This window comes from Tamandua tetradactyla, chromosome 6 (assembly GCF_023851605.1).
Source record: "Tamandua tetradactyla isolate mTamTet1 chromosome 6, mTamTet1.pri, whole genome shotgun sequence".
Classification (NCBI taxonomy): domain Eukaryota; kingdom Metazoa; phylum Chordata; class Mammalia; order Pilosa; family Myrmecophagidae; genus Tamandua; species Tamandua tetradactyla.
In genome coordinates this window covers 114,833,483-114,855,544 of record NC_135332.1, presented here as the reverse complement: position 1 = coordinate 114,855,544, position 22,062 = coordinate 114,833,483, and the positions used below count along the sequence as shown (strand labels likewise).

At 38.5% G+C, this 22,062-nt stretch overlaps 1 protein-coding gene across 7 annotated transcripts in view; it reads right to left on the bottom strand.

Moving 5' to 3' along the window:
- XKR9 (XK related 9) overlaps positions 1-22,062 on the bottom strand; it is a 512,237-nt gene that overhangs the window by 253,397 nt on the left and 236,778 nt on the right. For 3 of the 7 annotated variants that reach the window (XR_013178250.1, XR_013178252.1, XM_077166982.1), the window contains one exon: positions 19,038-19,097. The exons of the other annotated variants lie outside the window; for them this stretch is intronic. The gene's annotated coding sequence lies outside the window, so the exon portion shown is untranslated. Of the gene's footprint in view, positions 1-19,037; positions 19,098-22,062 lie in introns of those variants that run through there. 7 annotated transcript variants of the gene reach the window in all.

Below are 22,062 nucleotides of genomic sequence, written 5' to 3'. Positions count from 1 at the left end.
CTAGCTAATTACTGTTTTAGAAGCTTAATTTTATGAGTTTATCTTACACATTTTCACCACTTAACTCTTCTTACTGAAAGTTAAACTCCTCACTTGCCAAAAGGAATATGATCATAAACTGGTGTTCAACCCAAAGTAAGCAGCATTGTGAAATTGTACTCTTAATTCCTAGCTTTATATGTTTTTAATTTTGAACCCTGATTATTAAAATATGTGTAAAACAGTAGTTCCTCACCCACTGACATGTGGTGAAGTACAAATTCTGGACTCTCAATACAGAAAGGGAAGGAAAGAAAGAATGATAAAGAAAGAGAAATGAGAGAGGTCCTTCCTTTCAAACACATTGATGTGTGTGACCTTAATGAAAAAGACTCAAACACAACTAGCAGTTGAATCACTTATAAAAAAAAGTATATCCCTTAGACTATAGGTTATATATAGCCTGACAAATATTTATGAAACCAGTCTCTTGTTCAGACTTACTCATTTCACAATACAGTATAGACTCAACTACCCAAAACAATTTCCCCTTTTTGAATAAAGAGTTGCCTGACATTCATAGCTCTGCCAGAGTAATTTTGAATTTCGAGACATCCTAACCGTGTTTATTCCACCTTCCCGCCTTACCTTTCATATCAAACATCCCAATCAAGCCAATGTCACCTGTGACATTGGTTCCAGAGAGGGCAATTACTGATTTCCCGCTTGTCTTCCTCTATACAGAGGTACAGTAAAGTTTCTACTTCCTGACTTGAAGTACCACTTTACTGTATCTTCTATAGCATCCTATCTGTCCTTCTCAGCAACTGCAGCATGAGTGAGAGAAAAAGAGAACCTTATTTTGATGGGACCCAGCAAAGTCCCAGGACAGGCTCCCATTGGTCAGCCATGGGACACATGTACTGTGGGCAGGGGGTGCAGGGCTTTGATGGACAAACCTAGGTCATGTATCCAACCTTCAAGACATCCGAATATATGGAGTTAAGAAAGTTATCCCAAAGGAAAATTTGGCTGCTATTTGTAGAAGGGATAAAAGATGCTCAAAAACCACAACTTTTGTCCATTTACATCTTCTAAGCAAATTTCTTAATGCAAGTTTTTATTGAAATTACATCCTATTCAGAATATCTCTTTAAATCACATATTGATGTATTTTAAAAGGCCATACAATATACAAATCAATAAGAAAAAGATGAATAACAATAAAAATGAGTAAAGTATATGCATGAGAAGTTTACCGGGGTTTGGGGGAGACAAACACCCTTTAGACATGAGAAAAGGTGTTTGGCCTCATTAATCAGAAAATCAAAACAAGAAAAAGATATTCTTCACTTGTAAAAACTATAAACTACATAACACCATTTTTTAAATCTTGAAAATGCTTATTATTGGAGGATACCTGGCACAAACTAGAGTATGGGAAAAGGCCTCTGGTGGAAGTATATAAATAGGTGTCAATTGCTAGAGGCAGTGTTCCCGAGAACTTTCAAAACTAAAATGCATGACTCAACAAATTCCCTGCTAAGAATATACCCTGCTGACTTGCAAAGATTCTCCAAGACATATGTGCAAGAATAGCCATTGAAGCATGATTTAATTGCAAACAAACTAAAACTGAAAACAACCCAGTGTGCGTCAATAAGGAACAGGATAAAGAAACTGTGATACATCTATATGATGATATCTAGGAAGCCACTAAGGAATGAAGTAGATCTATATATGGAGAGAGCTCCCAGATGCAGAAGAGGAGAAAAACAAGTTCAGAGCAGTGTGTTTAGTACGATCCCTTTTGTGAGAAAAAGAGAACTGCAGATGCATCTATGTGGGGATGTGCATTATTTTTCTGGAAATAATCATAAGCTGTTAATAGGGATTACCTTGTGAAAAAGAAAAGGTGATTCCCACATTCCGTATTATAAACTGTGGCGTATTTCTCAGGGACCGGAGCCTAGCCAAACTTAAAATTTTTTAATGTTTCTCTCCCTCTCTAGGTTCACTCTCTGCCCCCCATATCTGTAACCTAGCTCACTGTTCCCCCCTTCCCCCTCTTGTCGTAGACCGCCCATTTCCATAGCCCACCACAAAACAACAGGCCTTCCTGTTATTCTCTACACTTCCCTATCCCCGAAACATACCCTTCTGCCTAGCAACTGCCGCTAAGCTTGTGTGAGTGGCTGCCTCCTCTTGACGCTTGAGCCCTTAACCCCGCCTCTCCCCCGAGTGTACTTAAGCCCAGCGCTCCCTCAGCCCCAGGTCTTCGCGGGGTCGTCGTGCAGCCTGCACGTTGTCCCATGTCCCACCTCTCGGGTTCCCCGGGTGACCCATCCCGGCTGTAACAATAAAAACTTAAACCCACATTCGGCCTCTGTGAGGACATCATTCGCGTGACCGCTGGCAGGGGATAGGCGCCGGCTTCAGCTTACCCAGGTTAATTCCCTGTGAGCTCGCCCCAAACCCACCCAGTGTACCGGTCGCGCGGCCCGGCTGAAGCTATCAGCGGCAATAAACGTCTCCATGAATTGACTTTTCTAACATTACAAATGTTTTAGTTTTGTTTAAAATGTCAACAGGGATTTCTGAGTGGGAAGATCACAAAGCAGTTTTATGTTTTCTTCTTTACACCTCTCTGATTTATCAAAATACTAAAATATGTTATAGTTTTAAAGTATATACTTAAAAGAAGAATAAAATAACTATTGTATATTAACAGTATAAAATAAGATATAATAAGCATAATAGTTTTAATAAACAACACAATTGTGAGTTTACTATATAAAAGACAATATTATACATTATAGACAATATGCTAAGCACTTTATATCTAGCATATAAATTTATATATGATCTCATTTAATCCTCAGAACAATATTATCAAATGAACACTTTTCCCCATTTTACAAATGAGAAGAGTGAAGCTTAACAAAAATTAAATATCTTGCCTAGAATCTTTATTGAGTATATCACCAACCTGCAATTTTCCTAAAACTTTAATTCTTAGAAACTGTCTTTCCATGAGGTTAGATTGTAGAAGAATATGCATTGCCCTATATATTACTGAATATTTTAATTAACCTTTAATTCTCTTTTAAAACTTTATGTTCCTTGTCTAAAATGGAATCTATAGAATGGAGGAGAAGATCAAATATACAATATCCTTTTAAAATTTGACTCACTCCTCAAACATAAAATATTGCCAATAAGTAATAAGCCAACCAAAGGACTGCAGGCTGAGAAAACTAATGATTTTGCATCCCTCCTGAATTCAGGGAGGGACTTGCACAAAGGAGAAGCAACCTCCTTCTAGCAGCCTTCACCTGCTGACCTCACTGGGCTTCAGCTCCTTACTGACTCTTGAGCCTGGACTCTGAGGTAACACTCTGAGCCTCATTTTGAAGCATATAAGAGGGAATTTAGGATTGTGGTAAGAGGGCACAATAGGAAGCTTCAGGAATCAGTCCCTTCACCAGAAAAACAGGCAGAAACATTGGAATCCATGATTCTGAAACTCAGGAGTCCAGTAGAACACCATACAGCATCCAGGAAGAGAGGGAGAAGAGTCTGGTAAATTATGATAAATACTAGTAAATCATTCATTCTGCCTGGCAGTTACCAGCACCCATCCCCCACTCTCGGCAGGCAGCAGTAGGGTCTGGCCCCTGGTGTGGCTTGCTGGTCCCAGAAAAGGGCACAAGATTTGGGGTGGGCATGGGCCAATCACCAATCACAGCTTTTGATTAGCTAATTCAGATTCTGAAAGTGGCCATGATTCCAACTCAGCCCAGATAAAGGTGGTGGATGAGAGTTAAAGATGGTACACTTCCTCAGAGATACAGAGGGCAATCAAAGGACTGATTTGCTAGAAAGTTCAAGAACACTCTGCTTTGGGAAGCCATGGAAGATGCTCCGGGTGCCCTTCCTGGTCCCTTCCTCATTCCCTCTCCAGGCGGTTGGGAGCTGGCCTTGTTCCAGTTGGGAAAGACTGACTTGAGAAGCTTCTCCCTGCATGCACCACACCATCCTCCCCTTGTTGCCCTCTACAGAATTTGCCCTCCAGACAAAGACAGCTTGCACAATGAAAGCATGTAAGAAATGGCTGATGAATGGCCTGTGGCAAAGGCTTACCTGCTTTAAGTCCAGCAGTGAAACACCTGGGGGAAGGCGAACATCTGTCTCCTGGGGAGTAGAGAAGGCAGTCAAACTCATGTAAACAGCGGAACTCCTGAGGCCACCAGCAAGTACAAACCCAGGACGAAACTCAGCAGGTATAGAAAAGACAGGGAGAACCCTGTATTTTGCGTTTTCCGTCAGTGGACCTTCCTGATAGGAAGGCTAGTACTCAAGATAATCTCTATCATATTACCAGTAGATTACAAACTCAAGGAACAGACACCTCGGGGAATAAATCTCAAAGCTAACATTTAAAATATTAAAATGTACAGTGTGTAACAAAAAATTGCAGGAGAAAAAAAGAAATAGGAAATGAGAGCCCATCCAAAGGAAGAGAATAAAAATCCAGAAAGCATCAACAAACATGACCAGACTGTGGACGCACCAGAAAAAGACATTTAAAAAACTAATCTTCAATATGCTCAAGGATATGAAGGAAAATACAGAGAACAGAATAAAAGATATCAGGAAACCAATGAAAGAACAGTATGAGAATCACAATAAAGAGAAAGAAATTTAAAGAAACCAAAGAGAACTACTGGAGTTGATGACAACAGCAACAGAAAAGAAAAAGTCTCAGGAGCACTTCAATAGTAGGTTGGAACTGGCAAAAGAATCAGTGACCTCAAAGACAAGACAATTGAAATAAGTCAGGCTGTACAACAGAAAGAAAGAAGAATTATAAAAAGTAAAAAAAAAAGCCTAAGAGACCTCCAGTTTAACATGAAGTGCATCAATATACCCATTATAGAGGCGTCCCAGAAGGAGAAGAAAGAAAGAGGCAGAAAGACTATTCAAAGAAATAATGACAGAAAACTTCCCAAACTTAGTAAAAGATATCAGTATGAACATCAAAGTAGCCCAGAGAATACCAAACAGGATAAACTTGAAGAACAAAAATGCTCTTCCACATTCCAATCTACCTGTCAAATGCAAAGGACAAGGAGAAAAACAATGTATTATATACAAGGGAGTCCCAATTAGATGAGTGCTATGAAGACAAGAAGGCAGTGCACTGAAATACTGCCTTTGCAACTGAAATGCTCAAGAAAATAATCACCAACCAAGAATTTTATATCCAATGAAACTTTCTTTCAAAAGTGAGGGAGAGATAAAGACATTTCCAGATAAACAAAAGTTGAGGGAGTTCATCACCACTAGACACGTGGGAGTGCCTCAGACTGAAAGAAAAGGACACTAAACAGTGGTTCAAAGGAACATAAAGAAAGACACACTTCCAGTAAGGTAACCACCTGGGTAATTATAAATGCCAATACTATGGTTAACTGTATTTTGTGGTATGTAACTCCACTTCTTACTTCCTACAAATGCTAAAACACAAATACATAAGAAGTAATGATAAATCTATGGCTTTGGACATACAGTGTACAAGATATAACTTGTAACAAGTACTAAAAACAGGTGAAGGACAGAGGGGTATAGGAGCACTGTATATGTATGCTATTAAAATAGAGTTAGTATCAAACAAAACATGATTGTTATATATTTAGGATGTTAAAATTTTGGCCACATGGTAACCACAAGGAAAATATATGAGAAACATTCAGATAGAAATGAGAAGGGACTCAATATGGCACAAAACAAAACATCAAATAAATATAAAAATAGACATTAACAGAAAAATTGAGAGACAAAAAAAGTATACAACTTACAAAGACTAAATAGCAACATGCATTATTGGTAGTGACTTTAAATGTAAATGGATTAAATTCTCCAGGCAAAGGCAGAGATTAAAAGAATGAATAAAAAAAAAAACCCACAATTCAACTATATGCTGTCTACCAAAGACTCAATCTCAATTCAAAGACATAAGTAGGGTGAAAGTGAAAGGAGACTTTAATATATCACTTTCAATAATGACTAGACCTTCTAGATAAGACATTGCTAAAAGAAATCAAAGATGACTGAAATAAATGAAAGTATATTCCATGTTCATGGATTGGAAGACTAAATGTTGTTAAGATGTTAATTCTAACCAAAATGATTTACATATTCAATGCAATTCCAATAAAAATTCCAACAGCAGCTTTTGCAGAAATGGAAAAGCCAACCATCAAATTTATATGGAGGATTAAGGGACCCTAAATAGCCAAAGCCATCTTTAAAAAGAATGAAGTTGGAGGACTCACACTTCCCAATTAAAATTTATTGCAAAGCTACAGTAATCAAAACAGCATGGTGCTGGCACAAAAACAGACCTATAGACCAATTAAAGTGAATTGAAATATCATAAATCAACCCTCCCATTTATGGCCAGATGATTTTTTGACACGTCAAAGCCCACTCAGCTGGGAAAGGATAACCTCTTCAACAAATGGTGATGGGAAAACTGTATCTCTATGTGCAAAAGAATGAAGGGGATCCCTACCTCACACAAAATACAAAGTCAACTCAAAATGGAATAAAGACCTACATGTAAGAGCCAGAACTATTAAACTCCTAGGGAAAAAAATCATAATGAAGCATCTTGAGGACCCAAAAAGCACATGAAAAGATGTTCAACGTCATTAGCCAATAGGGAAATGCAAATTGAACCAAAATAACATACCATTTCACACCCACTAGGCTGGCTGCTATTAAAAAAAAAAAACAGAAAATAACTACTGTTGAAGAGGATGAGGAGAAATAGGAACACTCATTCATTACTGTTGGGAATGTAAAATGGTGTAGCCATTGTGGAAGACATATTGGCAACTCCCAGAAAGTTAAGTACTAAATTACTATATGACCTGGCAATTCCACTTCTAGGTATATACCCAAGAGAGTTGAAAGCAAGCTGAACTAGACAGGGAATGAGAATCAGGGGTTCTGGGTTGACAAAATGTAATCCAAATGGAGTGAGCCACCTCCCTTGCTCTCAACCAGGGTTACTTTTGCAAAACTACATCATCAATCCATATCAAAATCAAGGAAAATTCTGTGGATTTTTCCTAAGGCTATGGATAAATAGAGGAAGTGGATACCTCACATGTAGTTCTTTAAACAACTATTTCTTCCTGCAAAATTTCTACTTTTCACAACAATTGCTACAAAACTTCCCTTAAGAATTAAACCCTCCCTCACTTCCCTGGGCTCCTTCTTTGCCTTCTAACCTAGTCTTGACTTTTCTCATTTGCTTTGCCACATACTCACTCCCATACCCCTTATCTCCCATGACCTTCCCACATCTTTATAACCCTGTAAATCAGCCAGGGAAAGGGGTAGACAAAGCAGTAGAGCAGGACAAGGAGACCCAACCAATAAGTGAAGACCAAATCCAAATCAGGGCAAGTGGGAAGGGAAGACCTCCCCCAAGAACTGAAAGTGCTTGAAGTTGAGGCAGATCACACTCTGGTAATTCAATAGAATGGAAGTCTACCCACTAAACTATCATTTATGCCTCCTGTCCCCAGTTTCCTCCTCTGTAGAGTGGAAATAATCGTAGTGTAAATTAATAGTCGATATGGGTAAAGTACTTTGCATGGATCTTAGCATTTCATAAGTGCTCAATTATTACCTACTATCATCACTATTCTCCTACATCCAGTCCTCCTCCATACTTATCTCAAATCCAATGTAGTTTAAAAAAGGAAAATGCTTAAAATCATTAGTTTAAGGAAGTGTTTCTCAAACTAGGGTGAAATATTACTTGTATTTTTAATTTCCAATCTATCCTGGTCTTCCTGCATGTCTAAACCGAGCCCATGCTACCTGCAACTCACTCTGTGAGTTTGACTCCAAGTGACCTGGTCAATAGCCCATTCCACAAGACGAATCTACTGATCACACCCTTGGTGTAAGGCAGCAATGTTTTCTTGCTAAAAATGTTTCTAAATGCTCGTTCTTAATTTCTGTCATGGACCAGTAACAAAGCAGTCCTTAGATCATGCCTAGAGTAGTAGTTGCTAGAGATCTTAAGCAGAGCTCTGTCAGCCTGAGGACTGAGTCCCGGTGATCTTTGGAAATGTGCTTAGCTTTATAGACAGCTAATACCCCCATAAACCACCACTTCAGGGAATGATAGGTGCATTTACTGTCCAAAATTCCATGACTTTGACACCAGTCCAGGCCTTTGGAAGTGGTCAAAGTTCCCCTACACCCACATTCCTTACTGCCTATTCCCCACTAAAGAAAAGGCTAGCTCATAAGACAGCCACTTGAAAAACAAATACATTCTATCGTTTCGGAGATGGGGTAGAGGATGAGGGAGAGGAGGTAAGACAGGGATTTGAACTGCAACATTGCAAAGGAAGAATAATGCTTAATATACAGAAATACTAATGACAAGATTTCATGTTTCAATAGGGGTGAGGTTTAGGAGAACGGTGGAGCTTCCAGAAGCATAATACCATATGGGGATAACCCTTATACAGAATATGGAATTATGTTTAAAATTTTAAAAATTGATTGACAAAAATACTGGAGAAACTGCTTAAAATGTGAATAGTAGAGCGGGCCATGTGGCTCAGCAGACAGAGTTCTCACTTGCCATGACAGAGACCTGGGTTCAATTCCCGGTGCCTGACCATGCCAAAAAGAAAAAAGAAAAAGAAAAAAATGTGAATAGTAGCTATGATGATCATGTTCTGGTGTCAACTTGGCCAGATGATGGTTCCCAGTTGTCTGGTCAGGCAAGCACTGGACTAACCTTACTACAAGGATATTTCGTGGCTGATTGATAAACCAGAAGGCTGGTATATTAAGTCAGCAGTCAGTTGATTGCAGCTATGGCTGATTACATCTACTATCAACTAAGGGTGCACCTCCTACAAACAAGATAACCCAATCAGTTGGTTTGATCCAAACAGCTGAAGACTTTTAAGGGAGAAGAGAGACTTTTCACTGGTTCTTCAGCCAACGAGCCTCTCCTGTGGAGTTCTTCCAGACCCTTCATTGGAGCTGCCAGCTTCACAGCCTGCCCTATGGACTTTGGACTCTTGATTTCCACAGTTGTGTGAAACAGCCTTATAAATCTCATATTTACAGATATCTCCTATTGGTTCTGTTTCTGTAGAGAACCCTTTTTAATACAGTAGTTGACTTTGTTTTGTGGAACTAAAGGGTTTTTTCCCCCTTAAACCTACTCTTCCTTATTTAAAATGTTTTCCTTTTTTTTTTTTAATTTTATAATGGAAAAGTATGGCCCCAAAACATATAGGAAATCCCACTATACACATGACCCTACTCAATCCACATGTGTAGACTTGTTGACATGAAAATCTAACTGTTGAAAGTATTTAAGACTTTTTTTTCAGCTGAGAGGGATTCTATTTTCTTCCCTTCCTGAGGTTATTAATGAGTTATAGGCCACAGGGCCCAAGCACTGGGGGGTCCTACAGGGAAAACCTGCCCCCATTCTGATGCCAGGGCAAGGTGCCCATTTACTTTTTGCAGAGACAACTTGTACTGACAGTTAGGCTTTATAATTCTGAGTCCACTTAACCTGCCAAGAAAGAGACTTGGAGGAGCGTTCATTTGGGATTCCTTTTAGGGTGGCCTTTTAAATATCTGCCCTGGCAAACTGAGATCCTGCTGGAGGTTTTGTGTTTGTTTGCTTTTTAATGGCACTCCTCTCTCTTCCAAAACTCATTTCTCTCATACTCTATGAATATGGTGCCCTCAAACAAATGACAAATTTCAGGGACACATAACTGCCTTACTCTTTACAGAGCATTTGCAATGTAAATACGATGAGCTGGAGAGTACTCTTGTGTAAAGTGTGCTAACAAATATTTGTCGTATGGAGGAGAGCCCAGCCAGCTCTCTGAGCCTGGGAGGGCTGTGGGACAGGCCAAGAACAGGCCACAGTGAAGGCCCCAGGCCTCTAGGCCTGAGCGCTTGTCCACTTTGGCAGACACGGCAGCTGGCCTCCTGACTCAGAGAAATAAAAAACACTTAAGTCACACATGGATATTTAAACAACTTCATTTCTTTGGCTTATCTCAGAGTCTAAGTTTCTACCGCAGAACCTTAGGTAGGGATAAAGTGCTTCCCTTCCTTTGCTTGCCAGGGCTGAGGGACCTATACTTGAAGCTGTTCTACCTGGTGGTAACCAAGGTTTGCCAAGTCCTCCAGATCCTGTCCCCCGACCCCGTGGTGGCAAAGGCATCCTGGCACACAGGGGCCACCTAACCCCCAGTGAAATCTCATGAGGGCAGGAAATGAGAGCGGTAACTTCTTGAATGACATCAGACTGGGTGCAGAGAGAGAGACTGAGGAAGCAACAGGAGAAGTATAGGGAAGGGAGAGAAGGGAAAAGCTTCTCCCCATGGGGAACAGCTTCTCCCCATGGAAAATACCCCAAATATCACAACCCTGTGGCAGCCTCCCCTTGCTCTTATGTTAAAGACTCTTTGCCATGACTCCCATGGTATGCCCCACCCTCCATAAAAGAGACCTGCGTGACCTGCGCATCACCCCCCCCTTGGCTCCAGTCTTTCTTGCTCACATCTCAGGTTCTCTCCATGACCCAGCACACCTCTCAGCCCTTTGCTGTTTCTTCTCCCCGGAACTCCTTCTTCCCTCTGTGCCTAGATAATTCTATCAGTTTTCAGATCCTTCAGGCCACTTCCTTAGGACAGCCTTCCCTGATTGCCCCACTGAGGCCAAATTCCTCTAGCAGAGGCTCTCTGGGTATCCGACACCTCCCAGGTCTACTCTTCTGATGTTTATAATATTAAAGCTGTGTGGGTCTTTGTCTCTCTCCCTCCACTGAAGTATAAGCCTATGAGGGCAGGAGCTGGAAATATCTTTGTTCACTATGGTGCCTTGAACAGTGCCTGGCACATAATAGGCATTTAATAAGTATTCATTGAATATGTGAATGAACGAATGAATGAAGTTAGGACTCAACTCAAGTTTGCATTTCTCTAAAGCATGTTCCCTTAATGGTTCTGCTGGAGTGGGAAGGAGCCGGTGCTGCACTGAGATGGGGAAACAGTATTCGAGGTGAAGAGACTACCAAGTGTAAAGGCTGGGCATGGGAGACGGAGAGAAAGGGAGCTGTGGGGGGTGGTCAGCAAGGGGGCGCAGGGAAGGGCCTGCAGAGGCAGGGGGCTCAGAGCAAAGCCATAGAGCTGGGCAGATCTGCTAGCACTAGCTGTGTGACCTGTACCTCTCAAAGCTTCACATGAAAACGAGAATAACATCTACTTTATAGCATCGTTATAAGGATTAAATACAATAATCCACTGAAGTATTTAGCCTGTCACATATGGTAAGCACTCAATAAAAAGTAACTAAAATGAATGTCCTGTGGAATCTTCCTTCAACTGAGACCTCCAAACTACATAGACCCTTACTCTGAGAGAGGTTCTTCCTCCCCCCAGCCCCCTAGCCATCTCTCTTGGTCTCTTTTGGTATCCTCCTGCCTCCCAAGCTGCTGGAGTCTATTTGCAAATGCCACGGCCCCACCCCCCATGCACACACAAATAGGCTCTGTGGCCATGCAGTCCTGAAGCTTCAAGTCTCTGTGGAGTTTAACTGGCTACTGCTTTAAACAAGTCTAAAAGACAGGAAAAAAAAAAAACAACACCCTCATTAAATCATTTAACTTTCCAAAGGGGCTGTTAACTTTTTATCTACAAATATTTAGGAAGTCACAACTTCCCTGTATGTGCAGTTAAGAAAAAAAGACAAACTAATGAATGAGAAAGATAGAGAAAGCATCAAAAAGGAAAATAGAGTTTATTTGGCAATAGTGCAGAAATCTGCTGCCTGAGGCTATGACTTGCATGAAAATACGTTAAAAAAGAAATCTCAGAAAAGCCTTTAACTGCCAGGTGAAAGGGTATAAAAGTTTTGTGGGTTTTTTTTTTCAAATATGTAAATGTCCAATGGAAAAAAAAAAACTGTCTCAACTTAAATCTGCTGGAAACATCCAAGCCTATACAGGTTTCTGGCAACACTTGTCAATTCCAGGGACAGACTGTCAATAGTCCATATCCGTTTTCTTAATTTAAGTAGTGGCAGCAGAAAACTTCAGTTTAAAGCCCACGGATTTTTCTATTTGCTGCTCTAAGAGCCCATAAACATATGTATCTTTGGAAACTATCATGTGTTTTCAACTTCCCGAAGAATTCTTGTAAAATATAACTGAACCACATTACCCTTTGTCCTGAGCTTTTATTCCACTAATGGACAAATTGGGAGGAGGCTGAGAACAAATGTGCTATTAATTACCCAGATGGCTTTTTAATAGAACCTTGGATTATTCTTCAGCCACTAAACATTGTCCAGAAATTTCTTAATAACGCTGTGTGCAAAGCATTCCTTCCAGGAGAATAAAGACCTCATTGACCAGCAGGCTCGCTTATGTCAGGTTAGTTTAGGAGACAGTAGACAAAGAGTGGGTATTGTATAGGGTAGAGAGAATGACATGCCGTATCTGAGCTGCCCAGTCTCCCCAGCATTGAGAGATTTTCTAATTCACTGCAGATTCTCACAAAACTGGGTGGTCAGCTTTGGAGAGGACCAACAGTGGGTCTATTGATTCTGGGTGGGAGCAACATAATTTTGAATTAACCTGAATTGATTCGATACCATAGAGGCTCTTGGTATCGGATTAAAATTAGGATTAATACATTAAATGTTAGGTCAGAATGTTAAGTCCCAGTGTTGAAAGACCTACATGAAGTAAGTCAAAGCCAAGGCAGATATTTTAGCCAGAAGATAATTTGTACTTTTAGATCCTAAAATTACACCACTCAATATTCACTGGGGCAGACGAAGCCCTTTATGATACCATGTGTTGCATTATGGTTTTTGTTGCTTGGGTCATAAATAGCCACTTTGAATTTGTGCCTCTTTTCTAAAATTCATCATATACAGAGAGAGAGCAGCTTTCATCTGACACAGAAATGGCTGAGAGACAGCCTGGCTCATTATTTGTTCCCGCTTTTGTAAAATTATCTTGCCAGGGGCAAAATCTGCTGTTTCAAGCTTTCCAAGTAGACAGCAATTAACTTTCACGGTGCTTTTTAATAGATGCTTGCTCCTATTAAATCAAGAATGATGCAAACTACCATTTTGATTATGTTTTCCTAACTACTAGATAAATGTATCTATATTTAGTTAATGTATTTATATTTAGGAAAATTGGACAACTAAATACAGTTCCCTGGTGTGATCATTTTAACAAAAAACAAAAAATGAAACTCTCTTGATTTTAAAACCATATTTAAAACGCAGCTAAATAGTTTTGTCTACAGAAAAGAACATGAACATTTGCTGGTACAACCAAACAAAACTGTTTACAAATGAGCTGAAGTAAAAATAAAGTGCATGGAAGATATAAAACAGAATATGAGGTTTGTTGTCTACATTTTCCTAAATATCTTAATGTCACTTGGATGTTTGGCTCTTCCTGTATATTTTGTCCTACCTAGAAGGATGAAGAGATAGAGCATTGAATTGGACATTTATAAAGGACTGCTTTTTTTCTTTTACAAAATTTTTAATTTGCTAATTTTTAAAACACACACTCTCAGCCTTCCTCTTTGTTTTGACCTTTCTCTATTCTCATTATCATGTGGTAACCCTTAAATGTAATAAATGATGGAATTTTTAATTTATTTGAGAGGACTTTGGTTAGTATCTTTCGGTAACTTTGTCACATTGTTGTTGAAAAGCATCGCTTATTGACAATCATAACAGAAGGTACATTTTGCCATCTTCTAGGCAAGTTTCTGATTTATCATTTCATTTTGAGGCTTAATCTGCCAGGGGCTCTCTGGCGAGTCTTAGCAAGTGAAATTCATTTTCCATGTGCATTTTCCATTTTGATCCAAGTTTGTCTTCCCTGAGCTACCTGGTGCCTAGATGTCTGGCACCTACACACTGGCCCCTGGTGGCAGAAAACTAAACCCTACAGACCCTTATCAACTTTAAATTATACCATAACACAGCTGGAAAATTCCCTTCCTAAACCACTCCAGATTAAGACCTATCAGTCCTATATCCCATTCTCAAAGCCCTACCAGGTAACTCAGTCAACTAATTTAAATAAATTGTGGGCATGAATCTCCATCCCCTTCCCAGGGACATCAAAGGAGCTTCTCATACCTGGAGCGTCAGAGAAGAAGATCCTGAGTAGGGGACCTTCCCAGGCAAATCAGGTGGCAGAACTCTCCATTCAACACTCCCTCAATCCAAGTCAGCACCAGGGAAACTGCCCAGGGTGGTATAATAGTGTGAATAGGGGCTTGACAGTTAGGCCTCATCAGAATCCTGATTTCTCTGTTTATTAGCTGTGAAGTCTTGAAAAGCTCCTTAACCTTCCTGAGTTCTCAGTTTACCTGTTTGTAAAACCAAATGAAGGGCAGTGTATGCAAAGTGCCTGCAATATAAATTCTCAATCAATGTTTGATATTATTTCCAGTGTAAAGATGAGGGGAGCTCATATTTATGATGATCATACTTTTGCTTCACAAATTGTGCATTTAGGACATGACAAGTATAAATGATATCAGGGACAAAAGGACAGAAATATTTGACGTTAAGATTATTGCCCCATTTACAAAGGTTCTGTGCACTAGCTACAAAGGTTCCATGCACTAGGGTAACTTTCCAGAAACCTACAACCTCCAGTTAGGTCCCTGGATAAGTCCTGAAACCTAAGCCTCTCCAGAACATCAGCTATTTCCATCTCCTGACCCCTTATTATTGACAGCCCTTCCAACAGGAAAAAGGTAGACTGAGTATAGCCCAAATATCCCTAAAGAGTGGGACAGAAAGATCAAAGGTGGTGGTGGAGTTATAAAGAGAAGGTAGGGTTTAACAATTGAGTATGATAGCTGAATCATTATATTGATATTTCTTTTAGTCTCCAGTATCTTAGAGCAGCTAGGAGTAAAAACCTAAAATTGTGGTATGGTAACCCATATCAAATTCTGAAATCTGTTCTACAACTAATTGTTGTACCGTGCTTTGAAATTTATTGCTTTTGTGTATATATACTACTTTTCACAAAAAAGAAAAAAAGTCGATTGTGATGATAAGAAAATATTAATTCCTTCTAGCCTCCTATATTCTGGAGCAGCTAGAAGGAAAAGCATGAGATGATGGTATGGTAGCCCATGACAAACTCTGGGATCTGTCCTGAAACTACTTGTGAAAATTATTGCTTTTTTTCTTTCTTTGTTTTGTATATATGTTATATTACACAATTTTAAAAAGTTAAAAAAAAAAACAGTGAATTAAATCTAAAAAAACAGATTATCCCCCCAAAAATCTGGGGCCTGTAGGCAACTTATCTGTAGTCTCTACTACCCACTTAGAAAAGTACTACTCAGAGTGAAAGGAACTCTCAGCCAGACTGGAACAGGAGTACTAAATGTAAATAGCATTTCTGGTTTTCAGTTCTAGTAAGTCTGTAGGCTGCTAACTGTAGCCTTCTCAAAGAATGCTAGTCAACACCAAATCAGATTTCTAAATAAACCCAGGGAATAGGCAACTCTGACAAATGGACAAGTGTCCAAGAGATGTTTGTTTACCCAGACATCCTCTAACACTGTAAATAAGATAATAAGAACACACACCCCTTTGCAGCAGCCATAAAAGCTAGAATGTAGTTGGGTAGTGTCTAGATGCCTTTGATCAAAAAACAGGGATTAGTGGTGGCTGAATTTACTAACACAATTTTCTTTCCTTTTCTCCAATTATTTCTATTTCCAGCCTTTGCTTTTAGGATTTAGTTACAGCATCTTGCACTGCTTAGTCAGCAGACATGTGTCATTTGGGGGATGCCTTGATCCCCTTTTTCAAAATTAAATTTTGAAGCCAGAAGTGTCAAGTTTCATTTCTCATTTAATGTAATTCTACAAGACTTTGCTCAGCATTATAAGACCAATTCAGTACACACGGATCATCATATGATTTCAAGCTTTCAGCAAACACTCACTCATGCCCAAGGTCTTGCTATTAATTATTTTCACAAGCACCATCTACTTTGGACCTTTATCAATTCAGTAAATACTCATAACAAAACATGGAGAGACACATTGCTAAGATCCATGATGAACTTATATTCAATATACACAAATTAACACTGATAAGGTGTTAGAGTATAAATTCTATCCAAACATTACTATAACACTTCTTAAAATAATCTGTACCCAATGACATGCTGGACGGCATTTTTCTTTTATGGCATAGTAGGTCTTTTCTAATGTTATATTCCCTACAGTTCAAGTTTTAGTAACAAAACGTCCATCTTAGATGGCCATGCATTTGCTGTTTTCTGTGGTATCAGAGATAGCTTTAATATAAGACTGCCCAAAAACATGGACCAGGGGTGATTTTACAGAGATTCCTGTGCATGTGCTCAGATGGCAGGGAGAAGAGGCTATAAAGTGGTGATTTTACATGATTTCCTCAATAAAGTGCTTTTCTATTCCTTTTCCCCTCTGGAGCTTGTGATAAGTGAACATTCTGACTATGTCTTCTCTTCTCAAATCCTTCCTTACTTGCAGCAGCGAACTGGTCCCCCCTCACAGAGACCTGATGAGAAGGGAATTCCTCATTACACCCTAGCTGCTGTAAGAGTAAACCTAGACTCAAGGGGGAAAAAGACCATTAAAAACACATAAATATAAATGAGGAATGGTATTGGTAGAGACGATTCCTAGCTGTAGTGGGCAGAATCCCCCTAAGAACTGGGATCTCAGCTAAGATATCAAACTCTCAGGTACTCTTCTTTTGGGGTAGTTTTTTGGTTTTTTATCTCCTCATAACTTTATAACATAATATTCTAAAGAAGATGGTGCTTATACTTCTTTTACTCACAGTTTCCTAGTGTTTGGCACAATTCTTTGTTCTCTAAAACTACCTGATGCACAATCATGAAACATTTTTATCTATTCTTTTGAGAAAATACTCTGCTATAGAAATCTGAGTTCTTTAAACACAATGATGTATGCTACTTAATAGGTAAATTAACCAGAATATAAATTTACTAAAAATATGTTTCCCGTTCTTGGAGAAACTAAAAAATCTGAAGCTAGCACTCATTATAAATAACAAAATTAACAATTTTGAAATTTAAGCTTTAATTTAATTTAAAATGTCATTTGCATATTTTTTGATCTCTGCAAGTTTTCAGCAAAAAAATGGTACTCAAATCTCACAGCCTCCAACAATGAGGCTTTGCTTAGAATTTCTTTCCCTATGTTAATCATATGGGGAAAAGAAAGAGAAAGCTTTTAATTTTGATAAATTAAGACTTTTGATAAAGAAAGACTTATTATCTTTCATTTCCTCTTAAAAGGAAAAAAATCCTTTGGTAGTTGGCAATTATGTTTAAAACTGAAATACATAAATTTGTTATTGCTTTGGACTTAGCAAAACATTAGCCTTTTGAAAAAAAAGCTGATGTTAATAAGTACTTGTCCCAGTTTTCCTCTTAATCTTTGAATAAAAATTTATTTTAAGGAGAATGGAATCCATATGCTCCTAGTTTATATCTCTTCTTCAAAATAGTTTTGGAAGATCATCTGGTAGCCAAAGAAACTTATAAATCCATTTCCATATTTAGTTATCATATCCTACTTGGGCAACTACCATCAAATCATAAGGTTTGGAAAACTGAGTGTTTGGTTTAATTCTGTGAGTCCTTTGGATTTTAGAGAAACAATTTGATGAAAGAATACATGAATGAGTGAATGAATGAATGAATGACAAGTAGGAGTTAACTCAAAACCACCCAGATCATGCTTAAATAGGTTCTTAAAATTCCATCAATAAATTATGATTGAAAATTTTATTCCAGTTTCATGGAACGTTTTTTTGTCATTCCTTCAAGTATTAAAATATTTGGCCATAAGAAATACAATCATAATAAATTTTCCAGACTCCATAATAATCTCCCATATTCTTTCATATAATCCTCTTAAAATTCCTAATACATTGATGTGCTAGTTTGAAAAGATTTATGTACCCTAAAAAAGCCATGTTTTAATCCTAATCAATCTTGTGGGAGCAATGGTTTCTTCTATTTTCTATTCAGTACTACAGGTTGGACGCTTGATTAGGTTATCTCCATGGAGATGTGACTCAATCAACTGTGGGTATTAAACTTGATTAGATGGAGACGTATCTCCACCCATTCTTTACATGGGTCTTGATTAGATTACTGGAATCCTATAAAAGAAAAAGTATTTTGGAGGAAACTTCAGAACACCACAGAACCAGAAAGCAGACAGTCCACCAGCCAGCGGCTTTTGAAAATGAAGAAGGAAAATACCTCCTGGGGAGCTTCATGAAGCAGGAAATCTGGAGAGAAAGCCAGCAAACTGTCGCTATGTTTGCCATGTGCCCTTCCAGCTGAGAGGGAAACCCTGAACCTCATCGGCTTTTTTAAAAAAGGTATCTTTCCCTGGATGCCTTAGATTGGACATTTATATAGATCTGCTTTTGGACATTTCCATGACCTTAGAAGTATAAATTTGCAACTTATTAAATCCCCCTTTCTAAAAGTCATTCATTTCTGGTATATTGCATTCCAGCTGCTAGCAAACTAGAACAGTTGGTAACGTATTTATCCCCAGTTTGAAGATGAAAACTGAAGTATAGGAAGTTTGAATAAGAATCCCAGGTTACAATGGTCAGTAAGAAGAGTCATGGTTTGAATGCCATGACTACATGCTTCCAAAATTGACACCCTTCAACATCCCTAAATCAAACTGTAGTGGGGAATGCCTTTTAAATCATAGCAAGCTCCTGTGACCATATTGACCATCATTTCCCCTTACGGGATTTCTCCCATCTGACGCTGCACTTTGTGCTATTGGTACTCTTCTTTGCCTGAGGACTGTTTTCAAATTACCAAAAAAGGTAAATAAGAGATTAATGTCTATAAAACATAATGTTGGAAAGGTACCTTTAATCTGAATCCAGATGATCTCCAGGCAGATCACAGAAATGTTCCTGGTGAACTACAAAAGTCAAACATAGTTATCAACTATGATCTTTTCACTAGCAGCAAGGTGATGTGTTTTCAGGATACAAGGAAGTATCTTCTGTCCCTAATATTCTTGCACTAGAATATTTCCACTGTTAGAGCAAAAACTTGCTTAAGATACTTTCTTAAAGTTAAAAGACAGCCTACACAATGGGAGATAATATTTGGAAACAATATATCAGATAAAGGTCTAGTAACCAGAATACATAAAGAGATTGTTCAACTCAACAACAAAAAGACAAACAACCCAATTACAAAATGGGCAAAAGACCTGAACAGACACTTCTCAGAAGAGGAAATACAAATGGCCAAATGTCACATGAAAAGAAGCTCAACTTCCCTGGCTATTAGGAAAATGCAAATCAAAATCACAGTGAGATATCATCTCACACCCACCAGAATGGCCATTATCAATAAAACAGAAAACAAGTGCTGGAGAGGATGTGGTGAAAGAAGCACACTTATCCATTGTTGGTGGGAATGTAAAATGGTACAACCTCTGTGGAAGGTAGTTTGGCCATTCCTTGGGAAGCTAAATATAGAATTGCCATATGACCCGGAAATACCATTGTTAGGTATCTACTCAAAGGACATGAGGGCAAGGATACAAGTGGACATTTGCACACCAATGTTTATAGCAGCATAATTTACAATTGAAAAGAGATGAAAACAGCCAAAATGTCCATCAACAGATGAGTGACTAAACAAACTGTGGTATACACATGCGATGGACTATTATGCAGCTGTAAGACAGAATAAAGTTATGAAGTATGTAACAACATGGATGGACCTTAAGGACATTATGCTGAGTGAGATTAGGCAGAAACAAAAGGACAAATACTGTATGGTCTCACTGATATGAACTGACATTAGTGAATAAACTTGGAGAATTTCATTGGTAACAGAGACCATCAGGAGATAGAAATAGGGTAAGATATTGGGTAATTGGAGCTGAAAGGATACAGACTGTGGAAGAGGACTGATTGTAAAAACTCAGAAATGGATAGCACAATACTACCTAACTGTAATACAATTGTGTTAAAACACTGAATGAAGCTGAATGTGAGAATGATAGAGGGAGGAGGGCTGGGGGCACAAATGAAATCAGAAAGAAAGATAGACGATAAAGACTGAGATGGTATAATCTAGGAATGTCTAGAGTGTATAATGATAGTGACTAAATACACAAATTTAAAAAATTGTTTTTTGCATGAGGAAGAACATAGGAATGTCATTACTGCAGGGTGTTGAAAATTGATAGTAATTAATATTTTAAAATTTTAACTTATATGTGAGACTAAAGCAAAAAATGTTTATTTGGTACAAAATTTATATTTTGACTAGTACATTTCCTAATATAACTTATGTAGACAGCTTAATTGAACACTATAAGTACATGGAACCTTGAGTAGGGCATGAGATTTTGTAGGTTTGTCCAAAGTGATGCCCCAATAAATTCCAGAGTGATTTGAACAGTGAATTAAAAAGTACTTGCAAAGTCCCCTTTGGGGAACGGTGAGAAAGAGGGAAAATTCAACTTCCCCAAGTTGAATTCTTGATATTCTCACAAGCAGTGTGGACAACCAAAGCAATAGGCTGAGCCCCCAATCTTGGGGTTTGTTCATATGAAACAACCCCACAAAGGATAGGTCGAGCCTACTTAAAATTATTACCTAAGAGTCATCCCCAAGAGAACCTCTTTTATTGCTCAGATGTGGCCTCTCTCTCCAGCCGACACAACAAGCAAACTCACTGCCCTCCCCTGTCTACGTGGGACATGACTCCCAGGGGTGTGGACCTTCCTGGCAACGTGGGACAGAAATCCTAGAATGAGCTGACCCTCAGCATCAAGGAATTGAGAAAAACCCTAGAATGAACTGAGACTCAGCATCAAGGGATTGAGAAAACCTTCTCGACCAAAAGGGAGAAGAGTGAAATGAGACAAAGTGTCAATGGCTGAGAGATTCCAAACAGAGTTGGGAGGTTATCTTGGAGGTTATTCTTACACATTAAATAGATATCACCTTTTTAGTTAAGGTATAATGGAGAGGCTGGAGGAAACTGCCTGAAAATGTACAGCTGTGTCCAGTAGCCATGTTTCTTGAAGATGATTGTATAATGATATAGCTTTCACAATGTGACTATGTGACTGTGAAAACCTTGTGTTTGATGCTCCTTTTATCTACCTTATCAACAGACGAGTAAAACATAGGGAATAAATATCAATAATAGGGGAGACAAATGCTAAAATAAACTTAGATTGAAATGCTAGTGATCAATGAAATGGAGGGGTAAGGGATATAGTATGTATGAATTTTTTTCTGTTGTCTTTTTATTTATTTTTCTGAATTGATGCAAATGTTCTAAGAAATGATCATGATGATGAATATGCAACTATGTAATGATATTGGGAATTACTGATTATATATGTAGAACAGAATGATCATATGTTAAGAATGTTTGTGTTCTTTCTTCCAATTTTTTTAAATTTAAAACATAATTAAAAATTTTTTTTTAAAAGATACTTTCTTAGCTAACACTGGAGACTAGATAAAGGCATAAACAAAAATATAATGCATGCATTAACCAAATGGAAAATATAAAATAAAACCCTTTTGATGACAGAAATGATTTGACAACACCAGATGCACAGTTCCTTATCTAAGTAGAAGTTAGAGCCTTTGGGAGAGGACCCCAGTCCTTTCTCAAAAGATACATTAATTGCTATTTCCATTGGACAACTACCACAATTTTATTTCTCCATGTAGCCCTTCCGAGAAAAAGAAAATGGATATCTAATAATCATGAGCTGAAAGTAGCCAAATTATGGAACAAATGTGTCTACTCAAAAGACTGCTTGAAAGGTAGAATGGCAGTCTGGTTTTGTGATTAGACAGACAACTTGTCAAAGGGAGAGTCATACCCCTAAGTCCAGAAAG